Below are 22,507 nucleotides of genomic sequence, written 5' to 3'. Positions count from 1 at the left end.
TTTGTTTTCCATAACAGACAGGGATCATACAGGAAATCATTCTCCAGCAATCACAGCTCCTTGGCTCGTGTCAGGGGCTTTTGTTTCTGCAGGTTGTCAAAAGTGGGAGCTCTTCCCCAAAAACCTAAGAGTTTACACTATTGGGTGGCTTGGGTGGTAGTGCCTGCAGACGGCACCTATAGAGGTAGCTGACTGACCCTTGCATGTCAGGTGGCTTTGCCTGAGCCTTCCCCAAAACATATCTATTTCATTGTTGCAGGTTAGTAGGATTACCATTAGCCCATGCCCTTTGGCATCCACCCTGGGATTTCTGTTCCCTGATTGGCTGGAGCAGGTCTCCTCGGGCCTGGGACCCAGCTCTGTTCTCAGTGCTCTGTGTACCTTCTCAAGGTGAAGAGAAAGACTACCTGTGCCCATATTTGCCACTGGTATAACCACCTTGTCTTAGAGAGTGCCTGCAGGTTGCAACGTTGTAAAGCAAAACATGTTTCATTTTCCTGCTTTACTGGGAACTGCTCATCTTCCCACAGCAGGCAAATGGCTATTGTTCATCTCGGCCGGATAATGTGGGTGAAGACAGCATAAATGAGATTTTTGGTATGCAATTATTAAGGATTTATTCTGTTATTTTGCAGGTGGCTTGTCCCTACAGCTAGGAATGTTCTGCTCATCTCTGACCTTGGCTGCAAGCACCAGCTCTGGACAGTGTGCTGCAAAATCTGTTTTCCTTCGTCCATTATTATGAGGCCTGTGGCTTCATGTAATTCTACTGTAATTATGCTATGATTTCTATGTCTATATTGTATTACTTTACTTATGGGTTAGTGGTACTTGGTTCTTCCAGGATCCTTATACAACCCTGTAGTTCCATATGGTTCATTGCAATAAGCGACTGCAAGCTTGCTCTGCATCTCTTGCTTTTCTTGCATTTCTGTGTTTCTGCGTTTTGCTAATGAAAAGGAAAGCCTTCTAACAGTTTGTATATGTATCTGTCCTCTATCTACATAACTGTGTAAGCATGTCCTTTGTGTGTACGTGCATGTGTCCGTGTAACTTCATGCAAGGATGCGAGTTTGCTTAATGGTTAACATTACTATGTCGTGATGTCTCTAATGACATCAGTACAGCTAGACATGTGGCATTAGTCAACCAGTTCCAGTATTGAGGCACCTGTATCCATGAAGATGTCAGCTGAATAGGGTTTGAATGGTTTTCTGAGAGAATATCTGTTTGCATATGTAGAAGTCACTGGCCCTCCTGAGGGCTTGCCAAACAGTTACTGGAATCTTGCATGTGTGGCTCTTAGGGCTGTCATGCTTATGGGGTCCAGGGGGGCAAAACAGGGACCCTCTCTTCATTCCCCCATCTGGTCAACCTGTTGAACACCCCACCAAACCTAGTCACTTTTGCTTTTGGGCACCATATCTTTGCTATTCCTCGAAGATGTCCATAATAATGTGCATGCTCATCCATACTCCATGTCACTAAGCTGCATTCTCCTTCTGGGTTGCACCATACCCATTTCATCCAGCATTTCCTGTTGTCCATGGGATCATCAAATGTTATCATCTCGGTCACGAACAATGGCCACTCCTTTATCTGTGTCCTTATTTTATTTCTTTCCTCTACTAACTTGTCTTCGTCACCATTTGTATTCACTAACACTTTCATTCCTATTGTCTTCTCTGTCGTCTTGCGGCATTGCATGATGCAGATCTTAATCACAGTTAGTGCTACTAGTTCCAATATTATTGCTCCTAGTAATACTTTTAGTCTGTCTTCCATCTATGTTGGCATCCATTAAAATATATACGACAGCCAGCTTTTATCTTTTCCTTTACCTTTTGCTTCCTCCTCCATCTTGGTGTGCATTTTTGACAATCTGGTAACTGCTTCTGTGAGTGTGCCATTTGCTTCATCGTTTGCAAGCACGAATGTACAGCAAGAATACCTGATCTTGGCACAAACTCCTCCTTCTATTGCTGTGAAAAGGTCTGGAACATATCTGTTCTGGAGGGCCTTCAACCTTACTGCGCAGAGATCTTTTATCACATTGAAGTCATTTACAGCTGAGTGTATTGTCTGCATCAGTTCCCATCTTGTAATCTGGAGCCATTTTGCATTTGTGTATGTCAGTACACCTGGAACTACAGACGCAAAGAACATTTCTGTCCTACTAACCAATACGCATTCTGTGGCACGTCATCCAGAGATGCTTCCGATGCTGACGAGAAATAGTTCTCTCTTTTCACTCTACTCACTTCTACTGACCTCTTCTATCTTTTTGCATTGTCCATCTTAGGGAAGTCTTCTGTTCTGATGTCTTTTTGTGGCACTACTAGTGCTGTTGTATTGATGTGAACCAATGAAAATATTCCTCCTCAGTTGGGTGGCAGCTTCTCAAAGGCCTTGAATCCGCACGCCCAATAATGATCCATTAATACTGCCATATCAACCTTCATGCTTGGATGCTTTTCTGTGTGCTTGCACTCTTTGTTTTCTCCAACCTTTAATGCACCATAATTCTGGAAACATAATTCTGCTTTTTTCAGTGGAAGTATGGGAATTGATCCAGCTTCATTTTCCACCCAGTTCAGTAACTTTGCACTTGCATCCCATTGCTTCAGGGATTCATCATTTTCTTCTTGTGCTGTGTTTACTGGAATATGTAGGAGTGTGTGTGCTTTTCTACCTACTACTCCCTCCTTCCATCCTTCAGCTGTGTACACATGGCCATACACAAGCATGTGTATTCGTTCCCAACATCCTGGTTCTCCTCCTATTTCCTTGGGTCCCTTCTTAGGACGTGGTAATTCCTTCAGTGTTATTGTTTTGTCTCTCCTTTCTGTGGGCCATCAGTTATGTATTGTATAGGCTGGTCCTGTTTCCAATAATTGTCAATCATGTCAGATGTTTTTATATAGCTATCTTCATAGGGGGATATTGCCTTGGATATCCATCACAATGTTGCCGTCTTCCCTTGAAATCTTACTCTGGTTGTAAACATTGACAGGTACATAAGGCATTGTGCTCTTGCAGCTGGTATTCCAGTTGCTACAAACGTTCTGGGGGCACTCATGGCATGTGGGATTCATGAGCAGACATAGCAGCTCTCCCCAGTGGTTTGTTTACCTACTTTAGTCATGTGCTTGTCCCACATGTTATTAGATACTCAAGCAGTACCAGTGAGATAGAGATCCATCCCTCCCATGTCTGAATCAGCACTGAAAATAATAAACAGATAATGTGCCCTCACTCTGCATGGGTATGATATGATATATGATATGATATGGCATTTGTAACGCGCCTATACACAAGTGTTTCAAGGCGAGACGAGGCAAGGGGGGGGAACAAGGGGAGACAGACAACGATCATACTAGGCCAGGTGTCATTCAGATCGTGCAAGTGCAAGGGTAGAGGGGAAGGGAAAAGTGCAGTACAGGGTTAGTAGAATACAAGATAAATAATTAAGAGGGCCAGCTGGTGGCAAGTGCAAGGTAAGTGCCGGGAGGAGGGGCTGTAGGATACTGGAGACAATCCCGTAGTGCAGGGAGGCAGTGCAGGAATAGTGGCTGGGCCAAGGACCGAGATCGGTGAGTGGCCCAGTTGCAGATTCAGGGCAGGTTCAGTGCTATTAGCAGGGGAGAGAGGGAGAGAAAGCGGAGGCAAAGAGGAGGTTTTAAGGTGCTTCCGGAACCGGAGATGGTTCTCCTCAAGTTTCAGGGGGGCAGGAAGGCTGTTCCAGAGGGAGGCCCCTGCTGCAGAGAGAGATCTACCCCCAACTCGTTGCTTGGAGAAGCGGCTGACCCTAAGGGAGCTGGAGGTGGATGAGCGAAGCGCTTGAGAAGGAAGATATTTAGGAAGAGAGAGTTGAAGGTATTTTGGCCCAAGGCCCCAGAAGGCCTTGTGGACAATGCAGAGGGTTTTGAACTTAATCCTTGCAGCCACTGGGAGCCAGTGTAGTGATTTCAGTCCTGGAGAGATACGGTCCCTGGGCTTGAGGCCAAGGACAAGTCTCGCAGTCCTGTTCTGGATGAGTTGCAAAGGGCGGAGAGTAGAGGCAGGCAGATTTAGATAGAGGCTGTTACAGTAGTCCAGCTTCGAGAGAACCAGGGCTCTAGAGACAGTGAGATTCTGGGGGAAGGAGAGGAAAGGAAGGATACCTCTGAGGAGGTGTAGCTGGTAGTGTGAAGTCCTTTCCCTATCTTTCTTGCTCTGGATCGAGTAATCATAGGTTGGCCTTTACTGGGTTGTTCTGCTTCGAGGCAATTCTTTTGTTCTTCTGCTTGTGGATTGTTGGCCCTTTCGTTGTTGGTGCTAGGAGAGCCCAATGCTTTGCAGGGCTTGATTTCCCCCAGGTAATTCCAGACCGTCTTTTCTTGTAGCTTTACTGCTTTTTTTTCTACAGTATATGGTCCTGTAAAACACGGTTTATACTACCACCTGGTGAAATCTCTTAATAACACCTGATCACTAGGATACAGCTGTGTTTGCTTCAAAAATTCCTTATTTGCTTCCGGGTCATTTTTCTCTTCTCTTGCTCCAGGCCTCTCCCATTGTCCCTGCAGTTGATGAGAAATAAAAGAGGCACTAGTCATCAAGGAAGCGGTGCTCGAACATTTCCTGACCCAATATATCAGACATTTTTTCAGCATCTTTTAAAGCACTAGTGGGAGGATCCAGGGAAAGTCATATGCGCCATCCTGTCACCACCTCATGTGGGGTTAAATTGTGGTTGGACCCTGGTTTATTGTGCAATGTGACTCATGCTAATGGAAGACAGTGCAGCCAGCTCTTGTGAAGGTTTTTTACTCAATTTTGGTGATGCCTTCTTTGAGCAGCCCATTGAGGTGCTCACACATTCCGTTTGGTTGCTGGTGATAGAAACAAGAAAATGTGTATTCCCAACAAGGTTGTGATGTGGTGGAACATCTCATTGGCGAAATGACGACCATTGTCAGACCACAGGACCTCACACATGCCCCATTGTGGGAAGATTTCTTGAACCAGGAATTATGCCACTCTAATGACATCAGGATGGGACCAGGGACCAGCTTCGATCCATTGGGAAAATGGGCACACAACCACTATCATGTAGTGGTAGGCCTGACATACTTGGAGCATGTTGATATAGTCAATGTGCAGGTGCGGGAATGGACCCATTGGGCGAAGTATGGCTCCTCTCACTACCCTTGGTGTATGACCTGCTATAAATTGTTTACAAACTAGACAATTAGTCATGAATTCTGCCACGTGTTCTGCCAAATTAGGACAGAAATAATCTTCTCCAATATGAGCAGCAATTACCTCCTTCCCTATATGGGTAGGATGGAGTAACTGTGTCAGTGCAGTGTGCAATAATGAGAATGGCATTACCACCTTTCCTGTGTTGTTTTTTCCCATTAAGCGTCTGTTGGAGAAACTGTACATCCCCTCTTTATTCATAATTCCTTTTATTCCTTTGGTGCAGCTCCCTGCAATTCCATAATCTGTGTCACTGGTAATGTGTTATATCATTCTTTTAATATCATTGTTTGCAGATACTTGCACACTGGGGTTGAAGCATACATTTCTAAAATGTCGCCAACATAGGTGGCACATTTTGCTTCTGCATCCGCTGCCTCATTGCACCTAGAGATAGGGTCCTCCCTCCTCATGTGGGCTTGGCACTTCACCACTAGCATGCGCAGTGGGTAGTAGGGTGCTTCTATCAGTCTGCCCATTGGTAGTACGTGCTGCACCGTGACCCGTCAGCATGTCTGAAGCAACTCCTCAGCCAACGTGACAGCCCAGAATGCACTATGGATGTCACGTAGGCTGAATCTGAATACACTGTTACTTCCTTGCCTTTTCTCTGCTCCAGTGCCCAAATTAAAGCTACTAATTCTGCAGCCTATGCTGAAAAATGCGACGGTAGACATGCACTTTTCACCACCTCGCTCGTCCCGTCCCCTTTAATCTCACTACTGCTGTCCCAGTATGTCTTTCCCCAGTTGGTTGGTCAATTGTTGAGGACTCATCAATCGAAAGCATGTCTCCCACCTCAAATGTGTTCTCCTGTACCTTTTGGGTATTGCTGAATTGTCCTATGGGTTCGGTGATTGAAGTCGCCAGGTTGACAAGTCAGCATCTCACTATCTTGAGAGCTGGGCTTGACAGTAATACCTCATACTTTAAATCTCACTGTGTTGTCAATGTACTTTTGGGTCTTTCCAGTATTGCGAAGGGAGCGTGCTCCACAAAAAGAGTGGTGCTTCATCCCATAGGAATACTTGCTGATCTCTCTACTGCAAATGCTGCAGCAGCCAGTGTCTGTTTGCATGCATAGTGTACTCTCATCGCTGCGTCTAGCTTCCCACTGTAATATGCTAGAGGTTTGTGCCCCATGGTTGTCTTTTATGTCAGTACTGCAGTCATAACCACTCCATTGGAGTGCGAGAATAAGAAGAGTTCACTATGGGGGCATGCAGCTGGGCGACTCAGGGAAAGGGTGGAAAAATACATGATGTTATGACCACCCCCCACTCTCCCTACTGTAAGGTTGAGGCCTGATGGGCCTTCCACGGCCGGGTGGTGCCATCGAGTCTCTGTTCGATGGTCAGTCTTGTCTCCCTCTTGAGTCTTCACTGCGTCAAGGCATGGCGTCGGTAAAGGACAGAGAGAAATACTAATCTTAAATACTTTGTAAATTCAATGGCGTAAGCTGAAAATGCAGTCTGCTTATATGCGACCACTCACGATGGCGGAAAAAAACAATCTGAGGGACCTACAAGCATGAGGAATCATGGGTACAGGAGACATCACACTAGGGATAGTATTACTGGCATGCCCTATTTCGACATGCTTTTTTGAGTTTCGAAAACAACAACTGTAATAATCTGGAGCTTCCACTAGATGTCAGCCTATGCATTGCATGTGAATCTAAGCAGATACAAACACCAGAAATACGATTACGGTGAGTAATGTATTCCATATTGCTTCCTTCAGCTCATCAAATGCCTCAGTAATTTCCTTTGTCCATTGTAATTTACCCTCCCCTCTTCGTGCTTCCTTCAGTGTACTCGGTGTACTCGGTAAGGGCCTTGTGTAAGTGCTGTAGTCAAATACCCATGCTGCAGTAATTACATAGTCCTAGAAACTGCTGCATTTGTCTTATGGTTGTGGGCTCTGCTGTTTTACGTATCGCCTCTGCTCTTTCTGGTGTCACTTTCCGCCCGTCTTGTGATATCAGTTGTCCAATATACAACACTTCTTTCTGACAATATTATAATTTAGCCTGTCTACCTTGTAGCCCTTTTCTGCTAGTACAGTCAACATCTGCACAGAGTCATCTCTACACTGTATCCCTGTCTTGCTGCAAATCAATATGTTGTCTACGTACTGTATAAAAACGCTCTCCAACTGTACATTTCCCAAGTCCATTTGAAGGACCCTGCTGGAAGTCTAATATGTTTCCACTTCTTATTTCTATATAGAAACAAAGTTAAGTCTTGTGAGTCTGGGTGTAGTGGTATAGAGAATAAAGTATTCTTCAAATCTATGACCGTGAAGTAGGTAGCTTCCATGGGAATGCTAGACACGCTTGTCGCTGGATTCGGAACTAAATGAAAGTCTGCTTCGACAATATGCTTCAGAGGGCACAATTCCTGTATAAGACGCCATGACCCCCCATTGCTTTTTTGACAGGGTACATCGCTGCACATGAATTCTGATGTTATTGGGTTGACTTTCTTCACTAGTGCTAAAATTGTCTCATAAATACCCTTGTCTTCCTCCATCGATAGTGGATGTTACCTAGCTCATGGTAAAATGGCTCCTGGCTTAAGTTTTATTTTGATATGATATGATAGGTTATCTATAACGTGCTTAATACCCAGAAATTTCGAAGCGCAGACCCGGGGATCAAACCTGTGTTGCTTTGCGTCATTTTGTTTTGAAGGCGAGCACATTGCCCCTGAGATATCCTCCCGAGACAATTTCACTACTCCTATCACTTTCAGAAGCCCCACATCATAGGGGCTTGTGATCCACAAGATGCTGGGGACCTTTGCCAAGTCTTCCTTGAGAAATGTCGACGGTGCTTGTATCATCATCTGCATTCTCTGTGGTACTTCCCAGTAGTGTATTTTTACCCAGTATGTAATGCTAATTTCAAACACTACCTCGTGATCTGATCTATTATCTTTGAACAGTTCTTTATCTCTAACAGTAGTCAATCTGTACCCTTCAACAACAGTGATCACTGATCACCATGCTCACCCTTTATCATCTGTCCCAAGTACTGCTATCCAGTCATCCCCCACTATTACTGTCTCTAATTCTAGTGGTACCATTGTCCATTCCTCCTCATCTAATGGTAGTTCTGGCCTGAACATGTACTTATTTGGAAGGTGCCACATTTTTCCCTGAATACCTGGGAGCCATGCTATTATTATTTATTTTGCCCCCCTCTGTACCTTGCGTCGACAATAAGCTTGAATAATTTCCCTCACATTTAGAAGGTGTATCTCAGATGTGGAACACACTATCCCCTTGTCAGTAAATGAGATGGTCATGTTAAGTTTGCTCATGATGTCCCTCCCCATTTTGTTTACCAGTGTCTGTCGGGAATACAGTAAGAGTAGAGCTAGGTCATGCTCTCCTATAGAAAGTGCAATATTGTCTGTAAATTGACCCAATTCTATCACTCCATAAAATTTCTCAGCATTCATTGCATTGCCTGACATTCTCTACTTCCCCTCATGGATGCAGGATCTAGTCGCCCCTGTGTCTACAAGGAAGGAGAAAATGTTTTCACCTATCGTGACTCCTATGCGTGGTCCCTCTGCTGGGTTGGGTGTAATTGATAGGATGGCCACATCAGTTCTGTCTGTGGGCTGTCGGTATAATGACATTCTGTTTCCAGAGAATGGGTTGCCACCCACCACGGTAACCCCCTCAGTTTCCATGGAGTCTGTGCATGCCAGTGTCCCGTCGTGTTGCTGTGCCGTATATGATGGCTGCGTGTTATTCTGCATCTGCGGTATCTGTGGTGCCTGTGAATACTGTTGCACTGGTGTCTGCATTTGTGGGGCCTGTGTCATTGACTGGTGTGTCTGTGGGTATGCGTTTGGTGCCTGTCCTTGTTGGTGTGTCCGGTCCTGATCATAATACTCATTCTGTTCCCCTGGATATGTTGGCTGGTATGGCATTCCCCCATTTTGTGACATCCCCCTCTGTTTCTACATACCCTAAAGATATGCCCTATCTGTCCACACACCCAACACTGGGGTGGTTCTCTTATTTGCCTCTGATGACCTCCAGAGAACCCCTCTGGACCCTGCTGCATGTGTTGCCCGTATCCACAATATCCACCCAAAAAAACACTTGGCTCTCTTGCATTTGATGCTCATACCTGCATCCCCTTGGTGCTCCCCCTCTTACTTGGAACCCATACTCCGCATCCCCCTACCCCATGAACCCTCGTCGCATGGGAGGCGGTGCATAATGTGTCTGTGGTGCACTCTGTCCTCCCGTACTTGTTAATGCAGCCCCATCCATGGTGTATTTAGACAGTTTGATGCTGTGCCACATCCCCTCCATCATCCTGCAACATCTTCCAGAGCTCAAATATTGCCATACGATTGCGAAAATGTTAGCCCTTATAAATCTCTTGTATGTGTGTGTGTAACGGTTGCTGCACATATTTGGGTAAACTCCCACCCTTTGGCAATGGCTGAGACACTTTACCCTCTGTGCTTCCTGTCCATTCCGTGCTACATTTACGAATCTTGGCTTTATATCATGGAAGGGCCTTGCATAGATGGTGCAGGGGCATGTCCCCTGCACCTTTATCACAATACATTGCTTTTAATACTTGCTTCACCTCAAGTCGAGGTTTTTGACACTTCCATTGTCATTCAGACACAAAAATACAGTTTATCTTATTTTTCTTCAATTCTACAGATACCAGTACTTTTCAAAACACCACAAGCCTCTCTGGCTCCCAACCAACTTCTCAAGTGTGATCCATGCACCTCCCTTCTGCAACTCTCTGCCTCCTCAGGCACACCCACCAATTTTGCCCATGCACCTTCTGCGCACTGCCACAAAACAGCCTACTCAGTCATTTTGTGTTTGGCAAAACAGTTTCTGCATTTCCTCATGCTCTCCTCGTCCTATACAAAGACCTTCCTGGTGACGTCATCTCTACAATAAGTAAGTGAATGATAGAAATCACTGACAGAGCTCACAACAATATATTTCCATTAAACAAACATTTTAAAAATTCACACCCAGCAAATACCCATGGCCGTCATCTTGCCTCCTAACAGTGGATACCAATATTTCACATGCTCATTCTGTACCTACAGCGTCGACATGTAGATAAAAAGCCTATGTAAGGCTTAATCAGAAGAAGACCTTCCACAGTTCAAGCTAGCTTCATTTGCTAAGCCCTACACTCGGGGATACCATCATCCATGACCGGAGCTAAAATGCCCAAACCACAGGAAATCCAATATTTACATAACTTCTGTCATCTGTACCCTTAAGTCAACAGTCTAGGATAACTGCCTGAACCTTTTACCTCAAGATTGAATGTTCCCTAACCACAAACAAATGACATCTACCTCTGCTCCTTTTCTCTACTAAACTTCACAATACTCAACAATACCCCAATGACACCCAACAATACTCATCACAACCCCACACCCAACATTTCTTTACCACTCCCCTCAATTTCTGTGTGGCCGAGTCAATGCTTAGACTCCATGGGGGTCATTACGAGTTGGGCGGTAAGGGTTAACGGTCACCGGTAATGATGCCAGTGCCTGTAAGCCCTTACTGCCCTATTCTGAGGTCCCTTAGCGGGTCCCATTGGCATGGCTGGTCTGACCAGCCGTTCTCTGCGGGTCCCGTTAAGGGACCTTGGAGCAAATAACGGGCCTACAATTTGCAGGCCCGTTATTAGCGCCTTCCCCATTCCCATTGAGCCCTATGGGGCTCAAATGGGAATGGGGAATGGTCAACTGAATGGGAATTTACCGGGTCCGCATAGGTCAGAATGTCCCGGTAAGTCCCCATACAGCCAGACTGGACACGGACCGCGGTTTCGAGGCAGTCATGGCACTAATAGCGCAATGGCTACCTCCAAACTCGTAATGACCCCCCATGATCCACTGACGCTGCACGGCCCCCGGCTCTCCCCAAAACTGACACACCGCCCTTCTCGTCTGCTGGGCTCCTCACAGACTGTGGGCAGGATATTTTCCAAGTGTTTGAAATTGAGAGGCTTTTTGATGATATTTTCAGTTGGTGTCTGCGCAACCTATATATATTCTTCAGTTTTAGTTTAATTTGACCATATATACTTTTCTGTGTCTCATAGGTGTATGCATCTACGGAGACCTTAGAGCTCCTCTACTCGTTGGTACATTAACAGTTTTTTTGGTTGTGCTTACACCGCTTGTGCCAATCCTTTCATTCCTCTTATGATAATGCTTTCATATTGTCCAAAATAAAGATTCCGTTTCAATTTGTAAAGATAATATTTTATTTTAGTTTTAGCCCTTGTTGGATGATACATGTTTCGGCATTAGAACTCTGCCTTTCTCAAATCTGGGCTGTTTACAACAAAGCAAGTAATGCATACAAAAAATGTGACTTAACTTTTTGTCATTACTGTTGAAAAGCATACAAGATAAAGCAATACATTCTGTATACATCCTTTGTTATTTACAAACAAGACGAAATCAAATAAAATGAAATAACCTGATGTGATTACTTGTAGGGTGTCTATGACGTACAGACTTAGTTATTGCTTGAATTAGTGTCTTACCAAGTATTGTCGTAGTTCAAGGTAAGTGGCTTCATTATGCCGTTGTTGCATTCATGGGCTCAAATCCTTCCTATTCAAAAAATAAACACAATATATGGTGTATTTCCAATAGACCTCTTTTTGGTGAGAACCATTCTTCTATCATTATGTGCTTGGTTTGTAAGAGCCAATAATATGCGTGTTGTTAATACGTCACGCTTGTTTTGTTTTGAAAAATTTTTCTCTCAACATTGTTATTATTACTAACATGCTATTTCTTATCAAAAAATGTAAACAGGTCCCTTGAGGTTTCATTTCCCTACGAGTTAAAATCAGCACGCATTGCTGCGTGGTCCTGTTTGGGCGGGATAATTAATTAAAGACCTCTGTCTAGGGTCGGTTTCCAGCAGACTAGGTAAGGGCTTACCTCAAAAGTATGTGACTCCTGCTTCATGCATCGGTTGTGTGGATCGTCTCCCTGGTGTTTCGTTCTCACTATTAAGCCTAAGGCAGCTTGAAATTTGGTCCTTCCTTACTTTCCATTGTGGGTATAACGGCAGCCATGTTTAGGGCTCGGTATGGTCGTATTTTCTTTACTGTTTGTAATCAGTTTGATCCCATTCTAATCTCATGAGTGTGACTAATATTAAGCTGTTTGTGTCTATGTATTGAAAGCAAGACAATAAAGGCCTAATCATTATGTTTATTTTTATTTTTTTGTGTTTATATTTTCACACGTCCGTGTGGAGCGCTACACTACACTGTTCCTTCCGTATAGCAAGACCGTATTTGGCTAAGCATACGTCGCTTTGCATAGTGGTTTAAGTAGTTCAGGGCTCAGAGTGGTTTCCCATACTCAAAGGCTTGATTTGGTAATTAGGTTGGGTTTAAATTCATGGAGTAGGGTGTTATTTACTTATTGGTTTTCAAATAATCGGTTATAGGTGTTTATTTATTTATTTATTTAGAAAATTAAATTATCGGTTAGGGCAGGAAATAATACAACTGCTAAATTCCTGGTGTGTTGCCCTACTCAGTGAGGGAGTGCATTAATACTGCACCTTTCTCGTTCAGTGAGGGAGTGTATTAATACTGCACCTTTCTCACTATGCATTGTGGTTTTGGTAGTTTGAGATGTTTGCGATTTCCGAAGTATTCTTGCTGTTTGCATTACTAGCATACTCATTTTACACATTTCAAACAAAACCCATCATTCAAATTTCTAAAAGCATATTCTCATTGCAATATCTTGTTGTTACTATGACTGGTTTTCTCACGCCTGTCATATCAAAAAGCATATTCTATTTAGGCCGTCCTTGTGGCAGATAAATCTGTTTTTTACACATGTTCACAGAAAATGTACCATTTCATTGTCTGAATTCAGATCAAGTTCTACAGTTTTAAAGTGGCAGATATGTTTGGCTTCTTCCTGTCATAGTCATAACTCCTGGTTCCCTCCTCGTCTCCCCATTTGGATCTTCTTTAATCCAACAAACTTGATTTCTCTTTGGTCTTGTAGTTGGTGGTGCTTTTGCCAATGGTCCGATTGTGGTAGGTTTTTATCTTGGCTTCCATTCGCAGACATGTGTTCTCTAATTCATACCCTCAATTCACAAATTGTGCTGCCAATATATATTAAGTTACAGGTGCATATGATGGCATATATGATGAAGTTGGAGCGGCAATTAATTTGTTCTCTTTTTGGTGTTTTTACTCTGTTTTTGTCTTTAAACACATTCATATTTGGCATTACATGTTGACACATTGAGCAGAAGCCACATTTTCTGAATCCTGAAGATGGTTGGTGTAGCCATGTGGTTTTCGTTGCTTCCTCTATCTCAGGTAGTAATAACGGACTTAGGCTGCTTCTTAGTGTTTTTGCTCTTTTATATACTATGGTGGGTTGGTTCTGGATATATTCTGCAATATGAGGATCTATTTTTAACAGATACCAGTTTCTTTTAAGTACTTTCTTAATGTCCTAATTGTTAGCGCAATACGTGGTGATGAATTGAAGTGTTTCGTTTTGTTTCTGTTCTTTGATTTGATTTTCTGAGTCAGAGTTTGTCATCTGTCCATTGTCTGGGCCTTGTTCCAGGCTGTTGTGATATTTTCCAAGATATCTCCTGGCGGCCCCTGCACGGGGTGGACCACCATGTGACTTTCGCTCCATGGGGCACCTAACAGTCCTCCAGGCATTGCGATGGAAGTGGCTCTATGCCAAACAGGCGTAGTGAATCACTCCTCCGCTACCAATTTGTATAGGTATACCAGAGGGCCGGGGTTCATGCTACACAATCAATGTTCCATCAGGGCCCAATGACCACTCCCCCGGTAAACAGATGGAGGACTCAGCCAAGGGCAAGTTAGAACTGTCCTTTATTTTCCATGAAAGGGATCATACAGGAAATAATTCTCCAGCAATCACAGCTCCTGAGCCCGTGTCAGGGGCTTTTGTTTGTGCATGTCATCACAAGTTAGGACTGTTCCCCAAAAAACTAAGAGCTTACACTATTGAGCGGCTGGGGTGGTTACACTATTGGGTGGCTGGGGTTGTAGTGCCTATAGACGGCACCTATAGAGGTTAGCTGACTGGCCCTTGCATGGCAGGGGGCTCTGCCTGAGATGTCCCCAAAAACTGTCTATTACATTGTTGCAGGGTCGCAGGATTACCATTGGCCCTAGCCCTTTGTCACCCCCCCCACCCCGGATTTGTGTTCCCTGACTGGAGCTAGTCTCCTCAGGCCAGGGACCCAGCTCTGTTCTCAGTGCTCTGTGTAGTGCTCTGTGTACCTTCTCAAGGTGATGAGAAAGATTATGTGTCCCCATTCGTGCCACTGGTATAACCGTCTCACCTTAGAGAGTTCCTGCAGGTTGCAACATTGTGAAGGAACACATGTATCTGTTCTTGTCTGCGTCGCTGGTAACTGCCCCTCTTTCCACTGCGTCTAAATGGCTATTGATTGTTCCAGCAGGATCATGTGGGAGAAGACAGCAAAACAAGATTTTGGTCTGCAATTAGTAATGATTTATGCTGTTACTCTGAAGGTTGCGCCTTGTCCATGGAGCTAGGAATGTTTTGCTCATCTCTGACCTTGGCTGCGAGCACCAGCCCTGGAGAGTGTGCAGCAAAATCTGTTTTCCTTCATCCCTTAGTATGAGGCCTGTGGCTTCATGTAATTCTACCATAGTTATGGTATGATTTCTATATGTCTATATTATATTACTTTCCTTATGGGTTAGTGGTTCTTGCTTCTTCCAGGTTCCTTATACGACCCTGAGGTTCCATATGGTTAGTCCTTGTAACTTCATGCAGGGATGCGAGTTTGCTTCATGGCTAACGTTACTATGTCATGTTGACTCTAATGGCATCAGCAAAGCTAGATATATTTCATCAATCAACCAGTTCCAGTATTGAAGCACCTGAATCCATGAAGATGTCAGCTGGATAGGATTTGAATGGTTGGGAGAATATGTGTTTGCCATTGTAGAAGTCATTGGCTCTCCTGGAGGCTGAACAAACAGCGACTGGCATCTTGCATTTCTAGTTCTTCGGGATGTCATGCTTATAGGGGTCCAGAGGGGCATTCCAGGAACCCTCTCTTCAAGGGTTAGTGGGGGCAAAGGAAGACATTGTGCAGGACAGGAGGGTAGAGGTGGTGGAGAAAAGTGAGCAGGTGATGAGATAGAAGGTAATATGCGAGGGAATTTTGAATTTCTCATGTTTTTAAGCAAAGTCGAGAGCTAGATTGTTAGCAGAAAGAGTCAAGGAGATGGGAGAGGCTTAAGGAAGTGAGAGAATTGGGTTGAGAGATTTCTGGAGATACCTAGGTTGAGACGATTGAGATGAAATGAGAGTCTAGATCTTTGCCAAGTGCAAAGGTTTTTCTTCATTGTTTTTATCAGAGTGCAGATGGTAGGTGTAATTCAAGGCTGTGGAAAGAAGGGTATAGGAGTGAATGTAGTAAGAGGGAAGTCAGAGGAGAAGGGAGCAGCGTTAAAGTTAGTAAAGGCTTTATCTGTGGATCTAACAGTGAATTTTGCATTGGAGGAGTGAGGGTGGGCATAGGTCAGAGAGGTAGATAGGGAATTAGGAGAGAAACTTGCACTTGAAATGGAAGTGGTAGATGGATAGAGTGGGGTGAAAGTAGGAATGGAGATTGAGGCAAATACAATTGAATGATTATAAGGAGAAGGAGCAGTGGAGATATTAGAGGTGGAGAGTAGAGAGGAGATGAAATTAAGGTCAGTGGAGTTACCATTAGAATGGGTGGGCAGAGAGTGGACAGAAGAGAGTGAGTAGACCAGGAGAAGAGAGCTAAAGTCAGTGGATAGGGAAGTGCAGTGAAAGAGGGGAGCTCAAAGTCACCAGCAACAATTAGGTGATCTTGGGGAGGAAGAGAGTGAATTAATTGGGAGAGGTGGTCCACAAAATGGCCAGCAGGACCAGATAATCAATAGAGAGATATTATAAGATACATTATGAATGCCACAGGAAGCAGTGATGGTGGACATAGTGTATTAGAAATAGAGAGAACTAGCAGGAGATAGGGAAGTAAAAGAGATAGGAAGATTGGAAGATGCGAACAGTACTACAGCACCACCCTTACCGGTTGGGTGGCGAGAATGAGTGAACATGTAGGAAAGGTCATGAAGGGCAACAAGGGTTGCAGGGTCTGAGGGAGAAATCTAGGTTTATATAAGGGTAATGAGGAAGAATTAGAAAGAAAGAAGTAAGAGGAAAAGGAAGCCTTGTTACAGACAGAATGTGCATTCCAAGGAACAACATGAAGAGAGTGAGATGTAGTTCCCTGACCTCTGGAGGCAGCCTCAGGCAGATGGAATATCTCTGATGCTAATGTGATGAGGTTTGTGTTGCTCTCAGCCCAGTTGAAGCCCCTTTTGAAGGTGGAAAGACCTTTAAAAGAAGGCGGTTTTGGGGCCAGAGGCCATGTGAGTAGTCTGTAGATCGATCCTGGATGCTTGTTGTACTATCCCTGATCTCTGGAGGAAGCCTCAGGCAGATGGAATGAGTGTATCTGGTGCCGTTGTGATGAGCTCCTTGGTGCTCTCAGCCCAGTTGAAGCCCTTTAATTTTGTAACACATTTTCGTGCTGGATGTGGCCAAGGAAAGCCATGTAATAATATGTGGTAGTAATAATAATAATTTACATTTATATAGCCCTACAAACCCTATAAAATCTGAACACTGCTTATTATTGCCCACAGTGTGTGGTGCTCATTTATCGACCTGGGAAGGATGAAGGGCTGAGTTCTGAGGATGAGTTTGGCACTGCAGGGATTCAAACCTCTGTCACAGGTTCTGCACGGACGTCAAAGTGAGCACTCTAATTGCTGTGCTAACTGACCGGCTACAATGGCATTATAAAACACATTCACATGCTCCTAGTTCCCAAAGACTGTCATGATGACAATCACAATATCTACTAGCACTGCAGTCCCTACTGTGCTGTTAACAGTGCCCAAACAATATCATGAGTCCTGTCTCAACAATAAATATGTGACCTAATAAGTGTGTTTTCAGGAATGGATGGCAATAGATTTTGTAGAAGGAGTTCATATTGTCGAGGTGCAGAATTGCACTTTACATGCATCTTAACACTGACAGTCAACAGGTAAGTAAGAAATGTACTTTAAAAGAACCCCTTTTGAGAAAACGGAAATGCTAAAGGGACAAAACTAGTAGTACACTCTCAATTCACCGGTAATCCTAGACTAGAACTCCACCAATTACAGCCATGTAAGAGTAATGTTAGGGAGTTGACTTTGCACCGATGCAATTCCTATTGGAGGAGATGGTCACTGAAAGTGGTAAGTACACTTGCACCCCTTACACCAAATTGCAAATTGACAAGCTCTGAGGATTCGCTGCAGACACTTACTTCTGTCATTGGTCCTGTCAATGTGGGTCCATGAACTGTGGATGCTGTGGCTGAAAGAGGTCTTGAGTTTGGGTCCAGTTAAGGGGCATTTTTGATGTTCGCTTTCCGGATGGTTCCAGCAGACATGTAGCAGGATGGGCCAAACACCACAGGACAGCAGCTACAATGAAGTTCATGATAAGATCGGACCCCCAGGATATAACAAATTACAGCAGAGATTAAAACCCGCCAGGGATATGTGGCCTCAGTCTCCAGCCAGGCTCCAAACAGGTCCCTCTTCATGTAGAAGAGCAGCATGTGACAGGATTCTTGGGCCACAAGTGAAGGATCTTCCAATCACCAAGCTCCAGCTCTGGACAATGAACACTGTGAAAGAGATGCCTGGGCAGTGCATGGACAGCTCAGATAATGGTCCTGTGGTCCCAGGACACGTCTGACATCCACCCATGGAAGAATACTGGTGCAGGATAAAGGGGTGGTTGATTCCACTGTAAATCTAGAAAATTACCCTAATGAAGTATAGAAGGTATATTGTATTGGCCGTAAACCAATCGCGTCACCTAACCAACACCAAGAATACAGATTTGTCAGTATAACATAGGGCAGCCATTTTGTGTAACATTCTCCATCTTGCTTTTTTCTTTCTGTCAAAACGCTTTTGCAAAATGTGTAATGCTCTGAAAGCTCATACACGGTATGAGGCCACAGCTTGCTTGTTGATAGATCGACCCAGACAGGAATGCCAAGGAGTGCAGAAATACATTGTTTGCCTCCCTCACTAAGTCGTTGAGAGCAAGCAGAAATGACATTTAATCAACAGACCAGGTGCCAGCCTTTCTCACTAAAGCTGTAGCAGTAGGCAGTTAAAGCATGAATTATACTTTTCTAGCGGTCCTCCTCTGCGGATCTTCCTTAGAACAGGCTGACCCCTAGTTCCCGAACAGAAACTGGTAGATAACGTGCTTTGGAATGTGTCTCCCTTGCGAACACGATATCCTAGATGAACAAGTGCTTTGTGTTCCTAATAACAAAGAACTATATCTGCAGCTTTTACAAAATATCAGAAACTTGTCATAATGTGTCATACTTGTCATAAATGTCAATCAACGATCCCTAGCTCGAGAAAATACATGATGGGCGGTTCTGAGGTGCTTTGAAGGCTGTTATTTTGTATATATGTAACTGTCAGAATAATGCTTGCGTTCTTGCGTCTCACGAGGTCTGGGTGACACACATTGCGAGACGTTAGACCCAATCAGCCGACTGAGCATATTCCCTTTGTAATAAACCATAGTACTTGGAAAATCAAACCTCATGTCTGTCATATCACTAAGTATATGGTGATTGTGCCTTTTTTCCAGATGCAAGGGTCTTCAGGGCCTAGCACCACCAGTCAAAGGAAAGAATGCAGCACCATGGCTCTTCCATTGTTAAAAAACAGCAAGGCTTCACTGGTAGATGGCTTGGGCAAAGCTGGTTGTCCGTAGCAGAAGTCTTCCATTCTACAGATTCTTTCCCCAATGGACAACATCCAGACTAGCTACAGGGTTTCTCTGATTAAACAAACTCTAGGCTGTGGTGTTGCCCCAACCCACCAACTGACAGGCTCTGCCCCATCCAAAAAGGGCAGGTGCTGTCCAAGACAAATCGTTAACCCACATCTTCACATCAATATACATCCCCCGGTTCCATGCCCAGCTTCAGACAGTTCAGTCACATAAAGGAAAGGAGTTTGCCCAGGTGGCCAGGGCAGACCCTGGTAACTTGTGTGCCCTTACATGAGAATGTTGACCTGAGAGGCAGGACGATGGCCAAATAAAAGTATTTAAACCACATGAGTATATAGCACTCAAAATAGCATTATACAGTAAAAAAACTGATGGAGTTCAGTAGTGCACTGGAAAAATAAGTAAAGCATGGACCACTGCCACCAGCGGGTCCTAGGCACACAGAGAAAGGCATTTAAATTATTGTCAGAAAAAAGAAAAAAACGTATCCAAAACACCCTTATAACACTCTACTTAAGGTAGTGTGTGTCACAAAACAAAAACACAGATGAAAGGAGAAACATTCCACTTGTGCTGTATCCTTAAGGACTTCCCTGTTCCCCACAATAAATGAAGTGAGCAGCTAAGTGAGGCTAAAAGCCTTTACTTAGCTAATAAATCAGCCACAGTTCCAGGGCATAGGTACATCAGCTTGGGGTCTCATTGAACTCAATGGGGTGGAGGGGAACATGCAAACAAGAACATTTACCTTAACACAAGGGTGGCACTCTAAAAAGAAACTAGAACAAGGGTACTCTTCAGAATGTCGTTCCTAAATGCAGTCATCGGTCCAGAATCCTCTTCTAACCACGTTTCTCTCCATACCTCTGAAAAGAAAAACATAGATACAACCAAGATATACTTTGGGCTATTGCCCGGATAAAGGAATGACAGCTGGTTTCTGATCCCAACTTTCTGATCCCCCACCCTTGTATATCTTTGCTACAGACCTCTTGCTAATGTTCACTCCCCACCTTGGGGTTTCTTCCTTCGTCCCCCACTGTGGGGCTCTGGTCTTTCTCTCTTGCACAGCCTAATTTTGCTATGTTCTTATAGTGTGATTGTAGAATTCATTGGAGGAGACCTCTTAAAGAATCATTTTCCATGTATCATTTTGCTTGTGTATTGCACTTTTGCTACATAACATGATTTGTATTGTGTTCTTTCGGTAGATCGCTACATTTGCTGTTTTTATTCAAAATGTGTTTCGTAAACTTACACTTAACTTTTCTTTGTGCCATAGATACCAGCATTATCTGAAAAACAGCTGAGAAACAGTTTATGACCTCTACCTGAAATATTCTGGTTCATTCTTCCTTGGTTTGCTCTAGTACCTGGAACAGATTTGTGAGCCTAACCACCACATGCTCAAAGGTAATACAAGAAATAAAAAAAGATGCACAACATCACCCACAGAAGAAGTTCGCTGCATCTTGCAGCAACAGCGGATGCTGAAGCTCGTCAAGCCAAAAGGACCGAGGTGTTTGTCTACCAGCATCAGGTGGTGCATGATGCACTAATCACTGAAACCTTTGTGATGATCCAGAAGAGGATGAAAGATCTGGCCAAGTGTATCAATACAGGCGATGCCTCTACTATTGCACTTGGGAACATGCTGTATTAGGCTGGAGCCATATCTAAGCCCTTAGCATCCAACCTGAAAAGTTCGCTCACTAAAGCAACAGGTATGGGTAGGAGATCCCTGCTTAACTGCATCTAGCTGGAGGACCTGCCCAAGGCACGTGTGTCTAGGAGGTGGACACAGTTCTCCAGCAGCTTCCATTGCAGGTTATTTGAGTCCAAGATTTCTAAACAAGGAGCACGCTAATTTTTGGGGTAACATTGAATGATAAGGTCCTTCTTTAGTTAATGATTGTTGGTGTACTCAACAATGGGGTCTACAGTACTACCGAATGGAGCGCTACTAGAAAACATCTCTACAAAATGTGAAATGGTAATTTCTGATTTCCACAATGCAATGTAAGAGTCTAGCAAGAACGTTCAACTGACGCAAAAAGACAGCGGTTTTTCTTTGATTCATTCCGAAAATTAGGTGGCTCATGGTGGTGACTTCACAAGTGCTGACATTTCCAAAAGACTATTAAATGTGATGTCAGTATGGGCCACATTGCATGATACCAGTCCATAACATTATAGCTGCAGTACCTCATCTTCATGATGCTACTGCTCCGGCAATCGTTCACAGCAAATCTCCTTTGTGTTTTTTTGAAGCGCACTCTCTTATACACAAGAACATACAAAAGGAAATTATGTATTTAAATTGACTGCTAGTCAAAGAAAAAGTCCATGTTTGGTCAATATAGTCCTGAGGTCAGTTGAGGAGTTCCTTTAAGGCTGCAAGGTGCACTTGAATGAACTCAGTAAGAGGGAAGACGGCTTCATTGGGTGAGATGGCGTTCATCAGTGGTGTGCACTAACGCAATGAATTGACTGTGGCTTTGGATAGCCATGCACTAGACCACAGGGATGTATGCCATTTGCAGAGCGTATTATTTTCTCGAAATGAATCTTGCATTACCACTAACCACACACCTGTGTATCCAGAGGACAGGCTCTTTACCTGGCCAGACGAGTTTGGAGCTGAACACGCAGAACTGATGCCAGTATCCTAGTTGTACTTGTCCATCAGGCTGACTGAATTGTATTGCATACTATGCTGTTCTAAAATACTTGGAGTACTGTGGAATTTCTTAGTGAATAGGTGTTGATCTGTCTCTTCCTGAATTGTGTCCTTTTCTTTTAACACAGCTCTAGTATTGACCCCATTCCATCATAGGTTCACAGTATGTTTCCAGCAGTGATTGCTTAAATCTACAGCATGGAAATGGCAGTGAGTGGTAGGGCGCAAGACTGGAAATAGCTGAAATGCCTGAGTGGGTCAGTGCAATGGCACAGAAAAATAAACACACAACGAGTAAATGGATGTAAAAGATTACACAGGAAAGTAACCCTACTCGCGGAATGACTTGGCAGAGCGTCTCCACTAACCAGCTTTATGTTAAATATAACTTCCTCCTCATTGCAGCTTTGTTCACTCTGAAGCATGTTATTCTTTACCATTAAAATCACGTGATCATTACACTTGTTATTTCATTAAATAAAAGGACAAATGTGTTCAAGGTGTATGGCGCCTTTACTTGGAGAACCTGACAGTGGACGCCAGATTGGCTTAGATGTTGACCACTACATGCTAACAGTTTAGTTTTGAGTGACTGTGACTTATATTTTATTCAAGCAAA

The 22,507-nt window shown here is 43.9% G+C and overlaps 1 protein-coding gene across 2 annotated transcripts in view; it reads left to right on the top strand.

Moving 5' to 3' along the window:
• Positions 1-22,382, top strand: part of SMIM36 (small integral membrane protein 36) — a 358,993-nt gene extending 336,611 nt beyond the window's left edge. For both annotated transcript variants that reach the window (XM_069654933.1, XM_069654934.1), the window contains one exon: positions 20,491-22,382. The gene's annotated coding sequence lies outside the window, so the exon portion shown is untranslated. The remainder of the gene's footprint in view (positions 1-20,490) is intronic.
• The last annotated feature ends 125 nt before the right edge of the window (positions 22,383-22,507 follow it).

The sequence above is a fragment of the Ambystoma mexicanum genome, chromosome 3q (assembly GCF_040938575.1).
Source record: "Ambystoma mexicanum isolate Mex_15411 chromosome 3q, UKY_AmexF1_1, whole genome shotgun sequence".
Taxonomy (NCBI): Eukaryota; Metazoa; Chordata; class Amphibia; order Caudata; family Ambystomatidae; genus Ambystoma; species Ambystoma mexicanum.
Note: the sequence above shows the minus strand (reverse complement) of the source record. Positions and strands in the feature narration are given on the sequence as shown.